At 46.7% G+C, this 19,621-nt stretch overlaps 1 protein-coding gene across 1 annotated transcript in view; it reads right to left on the reverse strand.

The window, feature by feature from the left end:
- Nucleotides 1-19,621, reverse strand: part of adamts3 (ADAM metallopeptidase with thrombospondin type 1 motif, 3) — a 173,177-nt gene that overhangs the window by 121,676 nt on the left and 31,880 nt on the right. The gene's annotated exons all lie outside the window — the stretch shown is intronic.

The raw sequence follows: 19,621 nt of genomic DNA on the forward strand, positions 1-19,621 counted from the left end.
GACTTCAGCGGGGAGGGGGGGTCAGCGAGCCTCAAAGGGACAACGGCGGGCCTTGTTGGGGTCGGTCGGTTACAACATGCCGCAAAACTTAGGCTTCATTCATGGCGGGGCGCGAGCTGCCTGTTTGGAAGAAATGCTGGCTGTATTTCCTTTCAGGAATATATTTTGGTGGGTTTTCCTCTGTTTCTGTCCAGGAACAAACAGCCCAAAGTCATCGCTGAAAGGTCGAGTGACAAACTGTTTCCACTCTTCCTCACCGCAAAACAACTGATACAGTAGTGAATGTGAAAAGGCTAAAATACTAGCAGCTGATTGCCAGAGGTCTGGGGGCGGCGTGAGTTTGTGAATGGGGCCCATTTTCACCCACACAGGAAGTCCTCTGTGATGTTTACGTCTTAATCTGGAGGTAATTAGAAAAGCTGCACCCACCCCAGGATTCCAGTCTCTCAAAATAACAACTATAAAGGACCGCTGCATCTTTAGAGAGATAATGAAGTTGTTTTAATTTATTTATTTATTTTTTAAAGACGTTTGCATCTGATGGTGTGATAATCCATCAAGGCGAGATAAAACCATCCGGGCTCAGACTGTCCTGACAACGGGGGGAATGAACGGACCTGGGAACTGCCAGGAACTCCTTCAATCATTCACAGTTGGCTACTATAGTTTAGCTTAACTTATAATAACCTACAATGCTGATTACATTCATTCTGCTGGACTACAACATCTGAAACCAGGACTACCAGAAGCCCCTTTCACATCGGTGGATATCCCGAGACTAGCCGAGCTGAAACTGGGACTAACAGAACTGAAACTAGAACTAGCAGAACTGAAACCAGGACTAGCAGAACTGAAAGTGGGACTAGCAGAACTGAAACCGGGACTAGCAGAACTGAAACTGGGACTAGCAGAACTGTAACTGGGACTAACAGAACTGAAATCACGACTAATAGAGCTGAAACCAGGGCTATCAAAGCCGAAACCAGGACTAGCAGAACTGAAACCAGGACTAGCCGAGAGAGTAGAGCTGTACAACTGTAACTCAAGTTGGCTGACCGACATCGAGAGAAAACAGCCTGCTGTACAACGGTTGTCAGCAGACATCAACTTTGATGGATCCTGAGATGAGTAGCCGGCCCCTAGTGGCCAGTAAAGGAACTGTGGCTTTTTTCTACTTCCTGCTTGTATTTAACCTGGAAGCTGGACAGTTGGACCTTCATCAGGACAGATATCAGTTGGTTGTGTGCAAGTCCAATAGCGGTGTTCCTAACCCTTCTGGGGGAAGGCCACAGCATTCCCAAGGCTGGGTCTGAACCAGGGCACCCTCACGGATGTCTCAGGAAAGAGCCCCACTAAACCCTGCAGGAAGACCGCCAGACATCCAGAGCTCAACCAGACCAAAATGCAAAAACTTCCAGACCCGTGTGCAGAAAACCTGTGCAGGTGAAAACATACATCTTCAGAATCTTCACAAATGACTGACAAACCCTCCGACAATAACTCAGACCAAACAGCTCTTGATCCCGGCAGCAGCTCCTTTGATGTGAGTGGTGTAATCCCCAGACATCAGGGCGGTTTTATTGCAGCTCTCTGAGTATTTCACAATGCAAACTTGTTTTTGTCATCGGCCGAGAAAGCAAAGTGTTGCAACACCCCAGAATGTTAATCTGACAAACAGCCCCAACCCTCCCTCTCCTCCTTATTTTTTTAGTTTTCTCCTGGATGAGCAACGACTCCAACGGCCTGGATGGAGTATCTCAACAAGCAGGAAGAATTTAAAATATCTGGCTCTTGCTCACAGACGGGACGGGTTGAGGGGAGGAGTTTCTGCATCTGAGCGCCTTCCAGCTGCCATGTGACTGTTGGATCTGCATCTGGATGATTCACGGAGTCGGAGGGGAACACAGGCGACTCAGAGGGTTGCTCAACACCACCAAGGTGTTTTCTGTCCTTCGTCCAGGTCCCCGGCTGCTAATTATCACCGGGTTTGAAGTGGGAAGATGAGGCTCGTGCTCACGAAGACGTGACGCAACGTGGAAAACATCTCCACGATCTGCTGCTTCCTCGTGCAAATTTAAGACAAGGAAAGAGAAAAAGCAGGTGATCACTGAGGGGGGGGGAGTCCAGGGTCGGCTTTGCTCCTCATCAGGTTCGTTGCATCCACACTCCTCAGTCGACAAGAGGGGTACCGAGTGTTTTCTCTCACCTCTGACATCACTAAAATTACTTCTGTTTACAAAATATTAGCGGGGCACCCCCCCCCCCCTCTACACACCTGATAATCTCCAATGTCTTCAAATTACCCATGGTAAATTGCTTTCCTCGTCGATACGCACTCGTCTCACACCGACACACATGGCGGATATCTTGATTATACAAATCAGACGGCGGTCTACTCTTTGATAAGTTCCTTATCAACCGTGCATCGGGTTTTGTTTTTTTTTTGGGGGGTTGATTGTGGAGAGGTTTTCGCGGCAGGAGCACGTGCTGAAGATTTCAAGCAGACTCGGTGTGGATTAATAGAAGCCATTAGCTCCCACCGAGGATTCATTTGCCGTTAGTTACCTCGGAGCACCAGTCATCGGCCAGGTCCCCTGAGCAAGGCAGACGGCAGCAGCTCATTAGCTCTGACTACTGTTTATTTATATGGTCACGGACTGAATATTAGGACTAAAATACCTCCAACGTGAGGTACATCACTGAGCTGTGGCAGCACATCCTTGTGTGATGTAAGCGTGGACATGTGGGAGTCGGCCCGCGGCCATTCAGCCCGCCAGTTGGAGGAAATTACAGTATTTTTCTTGTTTTGTTTTACTTTCTTTTTGAAAGTTTACCACTCTGCAGCTGCAACAAAAACAACTTCACTTTCAACTCAAACTCTGAATTCAGTTTTAACTGATTGTTGGGTTTAGGGTCCCACCCGTGCGCACGCCAACATGTGGGAGGTTGTTGACCTGCCGACCTTCTGGATGGAGGACCACCACCTCAACCACAAACAAACACCTCAAACACCTCAACCCAGCGAGCCCGCGAGACAAACAGATGGACCAGCAGGAAGGAGAGGAAACACAAGACTATATGTAGACAGGAAGGACTCACGAGACAAAGGTCCAAACAGTCAGGAATGGAGGGAATGAGGGAAGTCAAACTGTAACTTAAGAAACAAATTTTCAAAATAAGACAGGAACGAGACTACAAACTGAGGGAATCCAAGAAAAAACAAAGGAGAAATCAAAACCTTAACACAAAAACCCCAAACCGTGACAGAAACACCTTCAAGAACCATGAAAAGCAAGTCCAGCTGCCTTCGATACCCCAGCGCTGCAGAGAGTGACTTCTTCAACCGAGCATCAGACCAGATACGTGGAGGTCAGATCTCAATGCTGTGCTGGGCTGCAGACGCTGGCTTGGACCTTTTACTTCCCCGGGTTCACACACACCCATCCATCAGGAGGATCCAGATGATGTAGATGAATGACAGATTACCCAGCCAGGCTGGTTACGGTCCAGTTAGGGCCTCAATTATAAAAGAGTGCGTAGGATTCATACTAAAAGTGCACTTAAACCCAAAAGCCAAAAATGGCGGGCGCAAAAAAAAATCCGGATTTATAAAACCGTGTGCATACACACTTGCACGCAATGTTCGCTTTATAAATCACAGTCCACCTGGAAGGTTGCGCAGGTGAATTCGCCACATATCCCGCCCTCTACACGCCCATTTCATACCATAAATGGGCAATGCAAAGTAGTATTTGCATATGAATGAGCCTGCTGAGCATGCGCAGTGGCTTTCTGCAGCCTGTTTCTCTGCGCGTCAGTATGAATGAGACGTGTCGAGCAACAGTGCCACTAAATTTCACGGAGACTGAGATCGAGATGTTGTGGATGAGGTGAGGACAGGAAAACAACATTATTTGGTGGTCACAGTAAAAGTAGAAAAAGTATATAAATAGTATAAAATAAAGCGAGTGAGTGGCAGCACGCCGTTGCTGCGCTTAACGCCGTGAGTGCCACAGTGCAATTTCCACTTTTCAAAATCATGTTTTTGTCCCCCCCACTTTTTACAGTTTAAAAACTAACGGTAGGCTCAGCCTGTAATTGCAAATCATCAAGACACCCTGTGCGAAGACGATGCGAAGACGGGACGGGACGGCAGCCCCGCTCCCCCTCCTCCCCTCCCCTCTCCCCTCAGAGCTGCTCTAGGCTGATTTATGGTTCCGCGTCACCAACGCAGATCCTACGGCGTAGGTGCGCGTCGCCGCATACCGTACGGCGTAGGCTCTGCGTCGTTTTAACACGGAACCATAATTTAGGCTTACGCCCTCGCGTAAAGGTTTCATGCGCGCGTAAAACTCATTATATATTTTTTTTTAAATCAGTGTCCCTTTAGAGGCTCCGTAGAGTGGCCCCGCACATTTGTTCTGTCCTCAGTCACTCTACGGTTGGAAGCGGTGGGTGAAGAGTTGGTTCCCGGCGTGTCCTGGCACTGCGGCTGCAGCACCGGCACCAGAGTCCTGACTGACGCTGTGCTTCAAACACAGAGGGACACGATCAGCGCTATTATATTATAAGTCTGATATGTGATGACATTATTAAGATATGACATGAATATGGCTTCATTTCACCACCTCACCGCCTGCGTCGCCAGTTCCCCATATCTTAAGTAAGTTCCTACGGGAGGGTCAGGGTTGGCGTAGAGATACGCAGATTTTTCGGTTAGTTTTTTCTTTTTAAATCCCAACCTTTGCGTAGAAGGTGGCTTGCGCATCTTTCAAGCCCTGTTTTGTGCGCAAGCAGGCTTTATAAATGAGGCCCCAGTTAATTAACCTGGGATGGACGGGTTGTCGCCCAGAGGAGGCCTGCTGGAGGGACCAGGTAACCCACCTGAGCCCAGTGAGCTGGAGGCAGACCACCTGGCCTTCCTCCAGTCATCCTCACCGCCAAGAGCTAGACTTCCTCCCTTGAACCTTCCAGGCAAATCAGACCTGGTACTGCTAATCAGGCGTCTGGTTTTCATGGATCCAGCCCACGTCCTCAGCTCTGCTGCTCCTCCCAAGCCATTCATAAGAGAAATAAACGGTTTCCAACGGATTAATTACAACAAAGAAATAAAATATAATAATAATAAATAAAAGTTTATATAAATAAAAGTTTATATGATGAGAGTTTGTCTCTAAGTCTGTCCGTGCAGGTACTGTCTCGTATTTCTATTTATCCGGCTGCAGAGTTCCACAAATTCTCTCTGAATTCATTCAGCAGGATGAGATCCGGCGGCTTCCAGCAGTGCTGAAGCTGATTCGTCACAAGCGGCAGATCTGAAGGGCTGCTCAGCGGGAGTCCAGAGACCAGGCAGCAGGAGCAGATCACAAGAACAAAGACCGCACTGGCCCTGCAATATTTAGCACCTCAGACATGGAGGTACGAGCGCGCCCGTGGTAGAGTCCACGCGCGGTGAGGATGCAGCCACAGCGATGACAACGCAATCCAGAGACATTTAAACCTGTCCTCTGAAATGAAAAACTTGATTTAAGCTTAGTTTTCTTTCAAAACTTAGAGGTCCAGGGTGCCAGAACAGAGATCGCTGGGGGGGGGGCGGTATTCATGAATCGGGCCACTTCTCTAGTGTAGAGCATGTTAATGGGGCATGTTTGGTGAGAAGTACGAGATCACGCAAGCGAACTGTCATAAAACGTTTTATGATCGATTGATGAAACTGGGCAGCACGATGGCTTAGTAGTTAGCACTGTTGCCTCACAGCAAGAAGGTTCCCGGTTCGACTCCCAGGCCCGACAGGGGCCTTTCTGTGTGGAGTTTGCATGTTCTCCCCGTGCTTGCGTGGGTTTTCTCCGGGTACTCCGGCTTCCTCCCACAGTCCAAAAACATACATATTAGGTTAATTGATGATTCTAAATTGCCCGTAGGTGTGAGCGTGAGTGTGATTGTGAGCATGGTTTGTGTGTCTATATGTGGCCCTGTGATGGACTGGTGACCTGTCCAGGGTGTAACCCCTGCCTCTCACCTAAAATGAGCTGGGATAGGCTCCAGCAGACCCCCGTGACCCCGCAAGGGATAAAGCGGGTAAGATAATGAATGAATGAAAATGAATGATGAAACTGGTCAGTTACCGCGGTAACCGACTCTGAGTCACCTCGCTTTCTGAATCTGGCTCAGCCGAACCCTCTTGGTCGGGGTTAGGTAACCCTGAGATCAGGTTCAAGGCCGTCAGGGTTTCAACAGAACCGGGTCTGTGGAGCGGACCCCTGGAGTGCCGCGGCGACTGTGCCACTGTGAAGGAGCATCCATACATCCCGGATGTTGAGTTCACCTGCGTTACCCGCCACGCTGCTTGCGACATCATCAGCACACGTGTTGCCAGGCAACACCCTGTTGTGGCTTCACCATGACCTCTGGAGATTTGAACCGAGCTTCTCTGGTAATAATAATAATAATAATAATAATAATAATAATAATAACAATAATAATAATAATAATAGATTTTATTTGTTAGGTGCCTTTCATGGCACTCAAGGCCAGCGTACAACAATCAAAATATTAAAAAACACAATTTAAACAACAGAGAACAGCAGAGTTTGCAGCAGAACATAAAAAACACTTATAGAAATGCAGAAACGGTACACACCCGACTTGCTAATATGATGTTATGTTAATCATTCTCACTGCAGCCACTTCATTTCCATAAAATATTCACCCCTTCAGTTCAGATGCGACTCCGTTATTGCTCCAACAGCAGCAGCCCTACGAGCAACAGCCTGCACAGCTGACCCCAGAGCCGTCTCACGAGACTATAAATTACGGTTTACAGAGAAAAACAACAATAGTCGTCCTTAAATCCTTCTCCTGATTCATGCTCATGTTTGCTTCATGAAGCTTTTTCGCCCCACCCGGAGGAGAACCTGCAACTTCACAAGAGAGAAATGAATAACTGGCAGAGACCGTCTTGCTCCAACACCCGAGGGATGGTCACGTGATCTGAGCGGCGCGAGAAAAAAACCCACCAGACAGGTTCCCGAGAGGCTTCGCTTCCACTCAGGAGGCAAAAAAAAACCCCCAGCGGGAGATTATTAACGACCACCGACGCGAACGGATTTAAATGTAATTAAGAAAAACCAGACCTCGACACAGCCACGCTGCCGTTCTGTGTGAGTCACCATTCCAGGCGGTATAAAAACACCCACCTCACAACTTCAGAGGTTTCTTCACAACCATCAGGTTCTGCTGCATCTAAAGTCGACCGCTTTCATCTCAACGTGACTGGGAACAAAGGACCCGCCACGAGCTGCTTCTCCATAACTTTACACTTCACAGGTAAAAACCCCCCGAATGCCGACGCTGAGCTCCAGAACACACACCGACAACGCCACGGCGGCGCACTTCGAGCCAGACCACAGTCAACGGCACCCCGTCCCGCCGTCCGCTCTCCAGGTCTCGGGTCCCCGAGGACCAGGGGCCTCATTTATCAAAGAGTTTCATACTAAAAGTGTACGTGTGCTCAAAAGCCGAAAATGGCGTGCGTACAAAAAAATCCTGATTTATAAAACCGTGTGCACGCACATCTGCACGCAATGTTCTCTTTATAAATCACAGTCCACCTCGAAGATTGCGCACGTGAATTCGCCTCATATCCCGCCCTCTACATGCCCACTTTTTACCATGAATGGTCAATGCAAAGTACTTGATGACTGTATTTGCATATAAATGAGCCTGCTGAGCATACGCAGCGCTTGCCTGCAGTCTGTTTCTGCTGTGCGTCAGGATGAATGAGACATGTGTCGAGCCACAATGCCACTAAATTTCACGGAGACCGAGATCGAGATGTTTTTGGATGAGGTGGAGGCCAGGAAAACGACATTATTTGGTGGTCACAGTAGTGACATCACTAACATCGACAACGTCGTTGCTGCGTTAAATGCTGTGAGTACCACGGACAGATCTGTGGCAGAAATAAAAAAGAAGTGGTGCAATCTGAAGGTGGAGGCCAAGAGGAGAGTGGCCCGGCACGTATTTGTTATGTCCTCAGTCACTCTACAGTTGGAAGCGGTGGAAACGACGAGGTTCCCGGCACGGCATGTCCTGCACCGCGGCTGCAGCACCAGCAGCACCAGAGCGTCCCAAGCGCATGGCCCAGCTGGAAGTGGTCGTGTCCTGACTGACACTGTGCTTCAAACACAGAGGGACACGATCAGCGCTATTATAAGTCTGATATGTGATGACATTAAAAGTATGACATGAATCTGGCTTCATTTAACCACCTCACCGTCTGCGTCGCCAGTTCCCCATATGTTCAAAATGTTCGTGCGTGTAAAGATATGCACATTTTCCCGTTTTTTTTTTTTTTTAAATCCCAACCTTTGCGTAGAAGGTGGCGTGCGCATCTTTCAAGCCCTGTTTTGTGCGCACGCAAGCTTGATAAATGAGGCCCCAGGTCCGCGGAAAACCGAGGCCTTGTCCGATTCAGCAAGAAAAAACGTCCTCTGGAACCAGCGACGAGCTGCGGTGCAGTCGGGTCCCACAGATCCGGCTCGCTGACAGAGGTCTGTGTTCCTCCTGAGCGGCGTGATGGAGCGCTCACCAGCCGCTGCCCAGCCTTATTCCGGCCCGGCGGTACCGTCGCTGATGTCATGGAAAATGACCAATCAGTTCTTTTGAGTCCAAGTGTTGACCCGGTGGAGCTCAGCAAAGACAGGATGCTCTGGATGATTGTTTTCACCTTCCAACGTTTGCTTTCTTCGGCTTCTAGTGTCGCTGGAGTTTATTTTGTGGAGAAATACAAAACTCTGCCGGCTGTTTTCCTTACGGGAGTGTCGGCAGATTCCCGCTTTCACAAGCCTGGCAGTGAAAACTGCAGGAATTAACGAAGGCGAAGGGTTATTTGCTCAGACTCGTGATCCATAAGCAGCAGGGTTAACAGGGTCCTGGGGGGGGCTCGGTCCCAGCACTCTTCCCACTGTTGAGGTGAATTTATTGATATTTGACGATGCTGCTTCAGCGTGGCCAACGTTTGCTCGCAACACTTTGCTAATGTTCCTTCCCAGTTTCATCATGAGTGAGCCCGGTCATCTAAAGTTGCTTTCTTCAGCGAAGATTATGACTAAATATCGTCGTCAACGAACCTTTATCACCTGAGGAAAACGAGACGAGACGCAACGAAACTACTGGTCATGTGACGATAACGATAATTAAATATATAATGCAGTATCATAGACGAATAAATACAAGACTAAAATTTAGATTACGAAATACAAACTGCTAAAATGTGTCTTCATTTTTATTGACCAAAATGACGTGAAATGTTCTAACAAAGATCCTTAATATACATTTTTTATGTTGTTTCCTCTCGTTTAGTCGCCACACAGGAAAAAATAAATATGTTGTAAACTCAAATTAGAGCGTCTTCTGTATCTGGAATTAATGTATTCTTGAGTCTATAAGGTAACAATAATATAATAATAAGACAACCTTGTTTGAATTGTAATATGGGTTTGGCTAAATACAATCTTTGACTAAAACGAGACTAATGTTCTAATGTTCATGGACAATTCTGACTAAAATAAGACTAAAATGCTCAGACTTTTAGTCGACTGAAACTTAAACTAAACTAAAAGGAGTAGAATGTGACTAAGACTAATAAAACTAAAATGATAGCTTGACCCAAACACTAGACTAAAACTAAAATTGAAACAGGCTGACAAAAACAACACTACTTGCATCAGAAGAGCTTAAAGGTGCTAAAAAAATAAGCTGGAAGCTGAGAGCTGCGCTGCTGATGAAGGTCTGGAGACGTGACAGAGCATCTACACCCTCGTCTTCATCGCCCAGCAGCTCACTCCAACTTCACCAATGCTCACAGGGTTTGAGACGTTCATTCGGGCGCGGAGGACAGGTACCTGTATTCAAGTATTCAAGAGCTTCTGGAGACGGTTTTTCAGGGGACTCATCAAAGAGCCTGACCTGGAACCGCTGCAAGGATCAACTCATCTCACGCAGACATCATAACGCCTGTGAAAATATTGATTGATTCATGAATAATGACGGAGCGTTGCACCTGCTGCTATAAAAATAACCCAGACGACCCCCCCCAGGACTCCTGATGGTTCCTGGTTTGTGGGTGGGGTGGGGGGTCTCAGAGACCTGGAATCTGAATGCTGTGCTCTTAAATGGTGATGTAACACGACCGAAAAGGCAATAACGGAGACCTCCTGGGACGCTGATGCAGATGCACGGCCGAGGCCACGTCGGCTCAGAGCATAACACGTACCTACAAGGACGCAGCCTTGCGTCGTTAATTCAACACCAGAGTAACATAAGAATTTAATCACCAAGTAAAGAAGAAAGAAAACCTGGAGAACAAAGTCTGGGCTTTTTCTATTTCTTGGACTTTTCAGGATAAGAAACAGTCATCAAAGAGCTTCAGCCGATTGCTTTCCCTCCATCCATCTCTGTTTTACCTTCACACATCTGGACAGTGAGGTGAAGCTCATGTCTTTCCGTCTCTTTCAAAGAGGTTTGCCGCTGCTTGTGCATCGGCGACGTGCACGCTCTCACACCTCTTGGCAGGAAGTGAGAGGTGCTGAAGCGAGCAGCACCTCTGCTCATACCTGTCAAGTTTTGGATTTAAAAATAAGGAAAATTACCCCTTTCCCTCCAGCCCAACCGAGGTCCAGTATCTTACATTATAAGACAGATTTACGAGAAATGTAAAATACCTGTAAACCACTTATAGACTACAATTATGAGCTCAGAATCTGATAGTTGCTCCTTTGTTGACACTGAAATGCTGTGGACATTCTTATGTATGTAATTCCTGTCATAGAGCCTCAATGAAAAAATATTTATATACACATTGATTGTCTTCAAGTGAAACATTCACATTTTCTTTTTATTTGTCATTTTCACTTATGTGGCTCTGGTGCTGTGAGAGAAACTAAAATCAACCCCGTCCTGCCCCTCTTTAGGAAATTAAATTCGGTTTCCCATTTTTAGAGATATTTACACAAAGTCTTTTCTGGCAGAAATGTCTTCTCTCTGGTTTCATCCATCTATCTGTTTGTTCCCGTTGTCGCCACTAACCTCACGAGAACTGCCATCCAGGCTACAGCAAGCAGCATTCCTCGCGAGGCTAGTGACAACTCAATTTGCCGTTTAAAAATAATTATATGATAAAACGTGAAATTTACGGGAAAATACTAATACGGGATGATGAGGGTAAGATACAGTAGTTTCCTGCCAAAACGGGAGACTTGACAGGTATACCTCCGCTGCACGCTCAGCCCACTTTCGGTTTGAAGGAAACACAAACTTTTCAAAGTCTCACTCACTTATCCTTGTAGCAGAGGAGCTGAGGCCTCGACTCCTGGAGTAAACAATTCGATATCAGCGGCTGACGTTCCCTGGAAAAACATCAGCACCCGCACGCCGCCACCCTTTTCCAAGGCAACAGATGTGTACACAGGTGCTTTGCCTGCCACACGATCAATACTAAAGGTCATGCTTGCACAAAGGCTGCATGTCAAAGCTCCCCGAGGTTAAAATTACGCTTCAAGGTTGATGATTACACTGAGATTTGTAGACGGATGCGTCGGGAGCCCGGCGAATGTGACGGAGGTGTTGGACCCTCACAGGTGGAGGGCTGCTGAGAGACCAGCATGGATGATGATCTCTGAGAGACCAGCATGGATGATGATCTCTGAGAGACCAGCATGGATGATGATCTCTGAGAGACCAGCATGGATGATGATCTCTGAGAGACCAGCATGGATGATGATCTCTGAGAGAGCAGCATGGATGATGATCTCTGAGAGACCAGCATGGATGATGATCTCTGAGAGACCAGCATGGATGATGATCTCTGAGAGACCAGCATGGATGATGATCTCTGAGAGACCAGCATGGATGATGATCTCTGAGAGACCAGCATGGATGATGATCTCTGAGAGACCAGCATGGATGATGATCTCTGAGAGACCACTTATCCGTCCACTGCATCACATCAAATCCACTCAGGACGTGAACGAATGTACAGAATGCTATTCGTTCAATCAGCACCTGGACAGTAGGAATGAGCGATATTTTACCGTTTACGATATACCGTCAAAAAAATTCCCCACGGTAAGAATTTCTCATCTCGCGGTAAAAAAAAAACGTTGATTATGTTTTTGTGTAAAGCCTGATTTGGAAAGTCTGATTGAGGAAGGAAGGAAGGAAGGAAGGAAGGAAGGAAGGAAGGAAGGAAGGAAGGAAGGAAGGAAGGAAGGAAGGAAGGAAGGAAGGAAGGAAGGAAGGAAGGAAGGAAGGAAGGAAGGAAGGAAGGAAGGAAGGAGAGAGCAGGAGAAAAGAAGGAAGGAAGGGAAAAAGGAAGGAAGGAAGGAAGGAAGGAAGGAAGGAAGGAAGGAAGGAAGGAAGGAAGGAAGGAAGGAAGGAAGGAAGGAAGGAAGGAAGGAAGGAAGGGAAGAGCAGGAGGAAAGAAGGAAGGAAGGGAAAAAAGAAAGAAGGGAGGAAGGAAGGAAGGAAGGAAGGAAGGAAGGAAGGAAGGAAGGAAGGAAGGAAGGAAGGAAGGAAGGAAGGAAGGAAGGAAGGAAGGAAGGAAGGAAGGAAGGAAGGAAGGAAGGAAATGAGCCTGAAAGAAAGAAAGAAAGAAAGAAAGAAAGAAAGAAAGAAAGAAAGAAAGAAAGAAAGAAAGAAAGAAAGAAAGAAAGAAAGAAAGAAAGAAGTATAAATTCCCGTTGATGACGTTTTTGTGTAACAAACATGGCGGATCTGAGAGCAAGATAGATAAAAAAATGGAGTTGAATAGTTTTTTTTTTATCGTCATTTTTATCGTTATCGGGATAAATGCCAGAAATTAACGTGGTACATTTTTTAGTCCATACCGCCCATCCCTACTGGACAGGTCAGCTGGACAGGTCTCCCGGGCAGGTCACACACCTACAGGCGATTTACAGAAACCCTAACAGGCATGTTTATCGGACTGCGGTCCAATAAACCCGCACAAGCACGAGGAGAGCGTGCACGTTTGGGGCTAAACACGCACGTGTACGCAGATCAGATAACGTCACTCCGAAGAACAGGGTTGATCTTTGGAAATTTCGCATTCGGTACGTTGATTTTAATAAAAGTTGTATGTTTTAAAAACCCTTTCTTTCTCCACACCGGCCAGACCTTCGGGGAGGTTGCGGTCGACATTCAGCCAACGTTTCCCCAGCAAAGCTGCTGAAACCGGCGCAGGGGGTTCTACAGGGTTCTGCTGAGCGGCTCGGAGGAACAGAGCTTTTACTGGAGTCACAAACAGCCCCAGGATGCAGTTTCACACCTGCCACCGTTTACATCAAACGCTGGTTCCACCGCTCCTCCACCGCGGCCCGAGGACAGACGGAGGCAGCCCGCTGTGCCGAGACGCCGAGCAGACCTTCCAGTGGCGTAAACAGCGGCGCCAGGACCGCCAGAACTGCAGACTGCTCATGTAAAACAACGGAGGACGGAGGAGGGAGGACGTCCTTCTGATGCCCGGCTCCCTTCCTCCTGATCAGATCCAGAGTCTGCACCCGCAGAGAGAGAGCGTCATTAACATTCAGAGACGCGCTTCAAATTCTGAATGTCAAAGCGAGTGAAATATTAATAGGAGAGATTAATACTTAATGTTTCTGGTTTCCCGTGATCATTTAAATAAATAAATCATGCAAATAAATTGTATCAGCGGATGAACGTTACATAAAGTGACTGAGGACGATCAATTACAGCTGAACCGATGAAGAAATTAAATATGAAAATATTTTATTAGTTTAAAGCTCGTTTCATTCTTTGTCCCGTTTCAACACAGAGACGCGTGTCCCGTCTATAATGGAGCTTCTACCAGCGAGGGACATGAGGAACACCTGCAGCGAGGGACATGAGGAACACCTGCAGCGAGGGACATGAGGAACACCTGCAGTGAGGGACATGAGGAACACCTGCAGTGAGGGACATGAGGACCACCTGCAGTGAGGGACATGAGGACCACCTGCAGTCAGGGACATGAGGAACTCCTGCAGTGAGGGACATGAGGACCACCTGCAGTGAGGGACATGAGGAACACCTGCAGTGAGGGACATGAGGAACACCTGCAGCGAGGGACATGAGGAACTCCTGCAGTGAGGGACATGAGGACCACCTGCAGTGAGGGACATGAGGAACACCTGCAGTGAGGGACATGAGGAACACCTGCAGCGAGGGACATGAGGAACACCTGCAGCGAGGGACATGAGGAACACCTGCAGTGAGGGACATGAGGAACACCTGCAGCGAGGGACATGAGGAACACCTGCAGTGAGGGACATGAGGAACACCTGCAGTGAGGGACATGAGGACTACCTGCAGCGAGGGACATGAGGAACACCTGCAGTGAGGGACATGAGGACTACCTGCAGCGAGGGACATGAGGAACACCTGCAGCGAGGGACATGAGGAACACCTGCAGTGAGGGACATGAGGAACACCTGCAGCGAGGGACATGAGGACCACCTGCAGTGAGGGACATGAGGAACACCTGCAGTGAGGGACATGAGGACTACCTGCAGCGAGGGACATGAGGACTACCTGCAGCGAGGGACATGAGGACTACCTGCAGCGAGGGACATGAGGAACACCTGCAGCGAGGGACATGAGGACTACCTGCAGCGAGGGACATGAGGACTACCTGCAGCGAGGGTGGAGAGGTTGATGGGACACACGCACCTGTGTCCCATCCGCCTGAGTGGCTGCCGCTCTCCACCCTGCCTGCCTTATAAGGCGGAGCTGGACAGCAGCAAGGGGGTCGGAGGAGCTGCTGGTCTGCTGATGTTGGAGGAGCTGCTGGAGCTGTGCTTGTGCATGTGTGGCGGTGTTTGACGAATAAAGGGTTCTGCACAAAACTCTGTGTCCTCTCTATCCTGTCGGTCGGGCCCCGTAGCACTCGCCCTGCTACAAGTATAAACTGCTGAGTTGGGAAATACTCATAATATACAAAAATATCTGTCTATATCTATATAAGATCATGCATGGTTCAGCTCCTCCTCCACTATCCACTTTCATAAAATTCAAATCCTCTGCTATCAGAGCCACCAGAAGTGCGACTAAAAAAGATTGCTCAATTCCATTCAGGAAAACCACTTTCAGCCAGGCTGTGTTCTCATTCAGAGCATCACACCAATGGAATACAGTACCACAATCAGTCAGAGAATCTCCATCATATCACTCTTTTAAAGTTCATGCAAAGGACTGGCTTGTTGACTCAAAGATACTAGTGCTCAAAGATGTGAGCACTAGTAGTACTACTACTAGTGGTAGGGCTGGTGGCTCTCTTTAATACGAGCTATTTAAGATGATTGTACTGTACTTTTATTCATTTTTTTTATTCTAGTCTATTTTTTGCACTGTATCTGTCTTTGTTGTGATATGTCATGCATGCTGTACTTGTGTTTATGTCTATTGTGCATTTTTTATTTTATTATTCAAAAAAGTCTATTAACATCTGGTGAAGGGACTGCCGATGAAAATTAGCCTTTCGGCTAACTCAGGTACATTTACTTTCTGCAAGGAAACGTTGATCAATGTACACTGTCCCTTTTTAAAAATAAAGAATTATGAATTAAGTATTTACTATTTATTTATTTGTTTTTTTAATTTTTATTTAGACGGGACAATGCATATTCATGAACACTACATTAAGCAGTGTAAATACACCAGGTTTCAGCAGAATTGCTAGTTTCCACCCGCAGTCCCCACAAACAACCAGGCACACTCACAACTACGGGCAATTTAGAATGATCAATTAACCTAGCATGCATGTTTTTGGACTGTGGGAGGAAACCGGAGTACCCGAGGAAACCCACGCAAGCACGGGGAGAACATGCAAAATCAGGACACAAATAGGCCTACATAGGGTCGCCAACTCCCTGTAAAATAAATAAGGGACACCTCATCGGCAGGGCCGGCCAACCCGATTGCCTTCACCTTTCCTGGCGTGGTAAATTTTTTAGCTCCTTTTTTTGTGAGTGAAATTATTTTTTAACTATTTGACTCGAACCTGAATTGAATTAGATGCATATTTTTGAATGCCATGAACACATGGAAAACAAGTTATTATCCAGCTATTCACTTTAATACAAAATAACAAAATGAACAGAATAGAATAAGTATCTTTCTTAAACAGAAACCTGTCCTGCTTAACTTAAAATTGTATAAATGAATATAAAACAATAGAAAGAAAGCAGAACATCCATTCTGTAATAGTGCACATTTTTAGTGCAATAACAAAAGTGCAAACAGAAAACTCAGTAAACATATTTGTGCCTCAAAGGCCATGACTGTAGGCTACAATTGTAGTAAAACTAGTAAGACTATTTTTTGACTCACAGTAATACGGGACAAAGTGCGTCCCTTTTCAGCTCAATACGGAATGCGTACTTTAGTTTATAAATACAGGACGATTCTGTTTTACAAGGGACGGTCAGGAACCCTACAAATACATCCTGCAGAATGTCTGTGAGCATCAGAGGAAATGCAACACTTAGCGAGTCCGTCAGAAGCGCCGTTCAGACGTTGGTACAAGCGTCCCACGGCGGCGCAGCCATCAAGACGTGGTTCGTACTCATCTAAATCAGGACTGAGGATCCAGCAGCTCGGCTGTTTGGCAGCCGGATGCCGACGGGGCAGCGTTTAGCAGGCTCAACGCTAACGGGGGGGGTGCACGGGCTCAGATTATGAACTGGTAAATCAATGCTCATAAATATTCTGAAAGTTAGTAGCAGCAAATCATGCTGTGAAATAAATCTGCCTGATTTACTCAAGTGTGCTGAGGGGAAGAACATCATCTGTGAAGGCTCAGTTTATCTTATCTAACCCCCGTTCACAACAAAAAAGGAGGAAAGAGAAACGCCTGGCCAGGCTGTCAAGTCTGCATGAAATCCATCATCAGCTCAGACAAACGGGCTTCAAAACCCCGTTCACAGACCTGCGGGGGGGGGCATCACGTCCTAAACCAGGCCACTCCCACTCGTTAAATGTTGTAGATTCCTTTAAAGATGGAAATGAAGTCATCATATGTAAAACTTTCATCAGATTTCCAGTTTCAACTCGTTTTAACTGACAAAAGCAACGACGTGTTCACAAACGGAGATTCAGCGGACTCATCGTCTCAGTGGGAGAACCACAGAGATGAGGGAGGCAGCACGACGGCGGCCACGGCGACAACGTGACACCTTGACCGCTGAGCTGTCATGATCAGTGAAGGTCAGGTTTAAGGAGCCCAGACCGCTCTCAGGTAATACCCCTGAAACGAGCGTCAGTGTTTAACAAGATCAATATACGGCATAAGCAGCAGGGATTCATGAAGGAATGAAGCTCCAACTGTGACGTTGCAGTTCCTCTACTGGCCACCAGGGTCCAGATCCAGCAGCGAGCTCATCTCCATCGACCATATAAAAACTTTACAGCAGAAATAAACATATTTAGTCTTATTTCACGTCTATGACAACAAGGTCTGCTACAAGGTTCTTCACTAAACGTGCTTCCGCTGCAGAAGTAGTAGAAATAATACTTTACTATTAAAAACAGCAGGTAGACCGACCGTAGGGAACATCCGCAAGCATCTGTGTCTCTTTAATTCGGTGCGTAGTGGCTCTCGGCTCTGTGGCGCCCCATCACATGTTTTTCTCAGCGAATCCAAGAAGCCGAACTTATAAACTTTTGAAGCTTAAATACATAATAGAAGAAATCTGATCCACTGGACTGATTTAATCAAAAACACATGTTTCCAAGTCTAGACACCCAAAGCTAGACTAAAATTATGTTGGATACAAAAACGAACAATCGTGTGATTTTATCCAACTGCTGCTGTTCTGTTATCCACTGTCCTCTTGAACAGCTGTTCCACAGGTGAATAGCAGCTGTACAACATCTGTACAACAGCTGTAAAACGTGTCCATAACTGTTGTGTACCAGTTGAATTACAGGTGTAAAACAAGTGTACAGCAGGTGTTAACAGGTGTATTTGGCAGGTGTGTAACAGGTGTAAAACAGTTGCATGGCAGGTGTAAAGCGCCGCCCTGGTAGAAACACCAGCAGGACTGTTGATCACAACACGTTACCCAGCCGAGCCACTTCACAGTCAACACCACGACTCCACCGCCGACACCTCAGGTCTACTTAACATTCACTCCCTCGCAAGTAAACGTCATTTTTTTTACCAGACTCTCCCACTCTCTCTCCCATCGTGGTGCTGGTGGGGGACTTCAATACAGCCCACCTTAACTCACCTTTCACCATCATGCCTGGACAGCTTGGGATTTCATTAACACACGCAAAAGGACATATTCTGGATTTAAATCTCCGGCCCCCCCCCCCATAATTGCACATCTGATGAACTCCATGTCACCTTCCTCCTCTATTTCGACGCCGCCCCCTCCCCTCTCCAAAATCAAGCCTGCATGTCTCCTCTCATTAAGGACATTAGTATTGATACCCTCTCCTCCGACACCGGCCTCTCCATCCTCCTCCCTGAGCTCGTATCACACTACAGTAATGGTTCTCTTGCCCCGTAACACACCTGCCTTGACTGCTCCCTTGTGCACCCCTGACCTCCGGTCCATGAAGGCCAAAGGTCGACAGCTCGAGCGACTTTATAAAAAAGAAATTACAAAAATATTTCACCCTACAAGGATTCAAACTAATGGTTACCCCGGTCTGATCATCTCCAATGAAGGCTTCACCAAGATGCTGCCTTAGCAATACTCACCTAACCCAGTCTGGTCGGTACGTTCTGTACCGGTAGAAAGGACTGAATGGGAGTGGAACTAGACCCATTTCACTTACAGAGAAGTTTAAAGGGATATGGCTGGTACTTTCATGGTGACATGAGGAAACACAGCAGCAGAGGTGGACAGAGTACTCGACCCCAGTACTTGAGTAAGAGTACAAATACTACTGGTCAAAATTTACTCCGTTACAAGTAAAAGTAGCTCAGTCAAAATATTACTCGAGTAAGAGTAAAAAAGTACTTGCTTTTAAAGGTACTTAAGTATCCAAAAGTAAATGCTTTTAAATTTACTTTAAGTAAAAGTAAGAGTAAGAGTAACAGTAAATTACTTATTTTCCACATCAGTAAATTACTATATTTTTTCTAAATTAATTTAAGGATCTTTTAACTCTTGTTTCTGAGAATTAACTCTTTGAAACCAGCTGTTGAGTTGTTGAAAGCAGAGAGGTAGTTCTGCTTCGGCAGACACAACTCAAACATTTGAAAATAAATGTCTGTGGTTTGTCTGTGCCCTCGTTTTTTACTCGGTCGAACTCAAACATTGAGTTAAGATACGGCCAAGGATTTTGTGAAAGTCCCTGCTCCGAGTCCGGCTCATTATCAGACTCAGACGACTCAGCGGATTGTCTTTCTTCTCCTGACGCAGGCGTAGCCATTGTTGCAGCTCTGTCTTGACAAACGCAGGCTACTTTGGTGGTATCGTTTTGAGGAGGCTTGACGTATTTCCGCTTTACGTACATCCCAGTGGAGAGCGTGCACTGTGATAGGTCTCCTCCTTTGACAAAAACAGCTTGTGTCCAATAGGATTTGTATGTATTCAAGTAAGAGTAATAA

This window comes from Cololabis saira, chromosome 9 (assembly GCF_033807715.1).
Source record: "Cololabis saira isolate AMF1-May2022 chromosome 9, fColSai1.1, whole genome shotgun sequence".
Taxonomy (NCBI): Eukaryota; Metazoa; Chordata; class Actinopteri; order Beloniformes; family Belonidae; genus Cololabis; species Cololabis saira.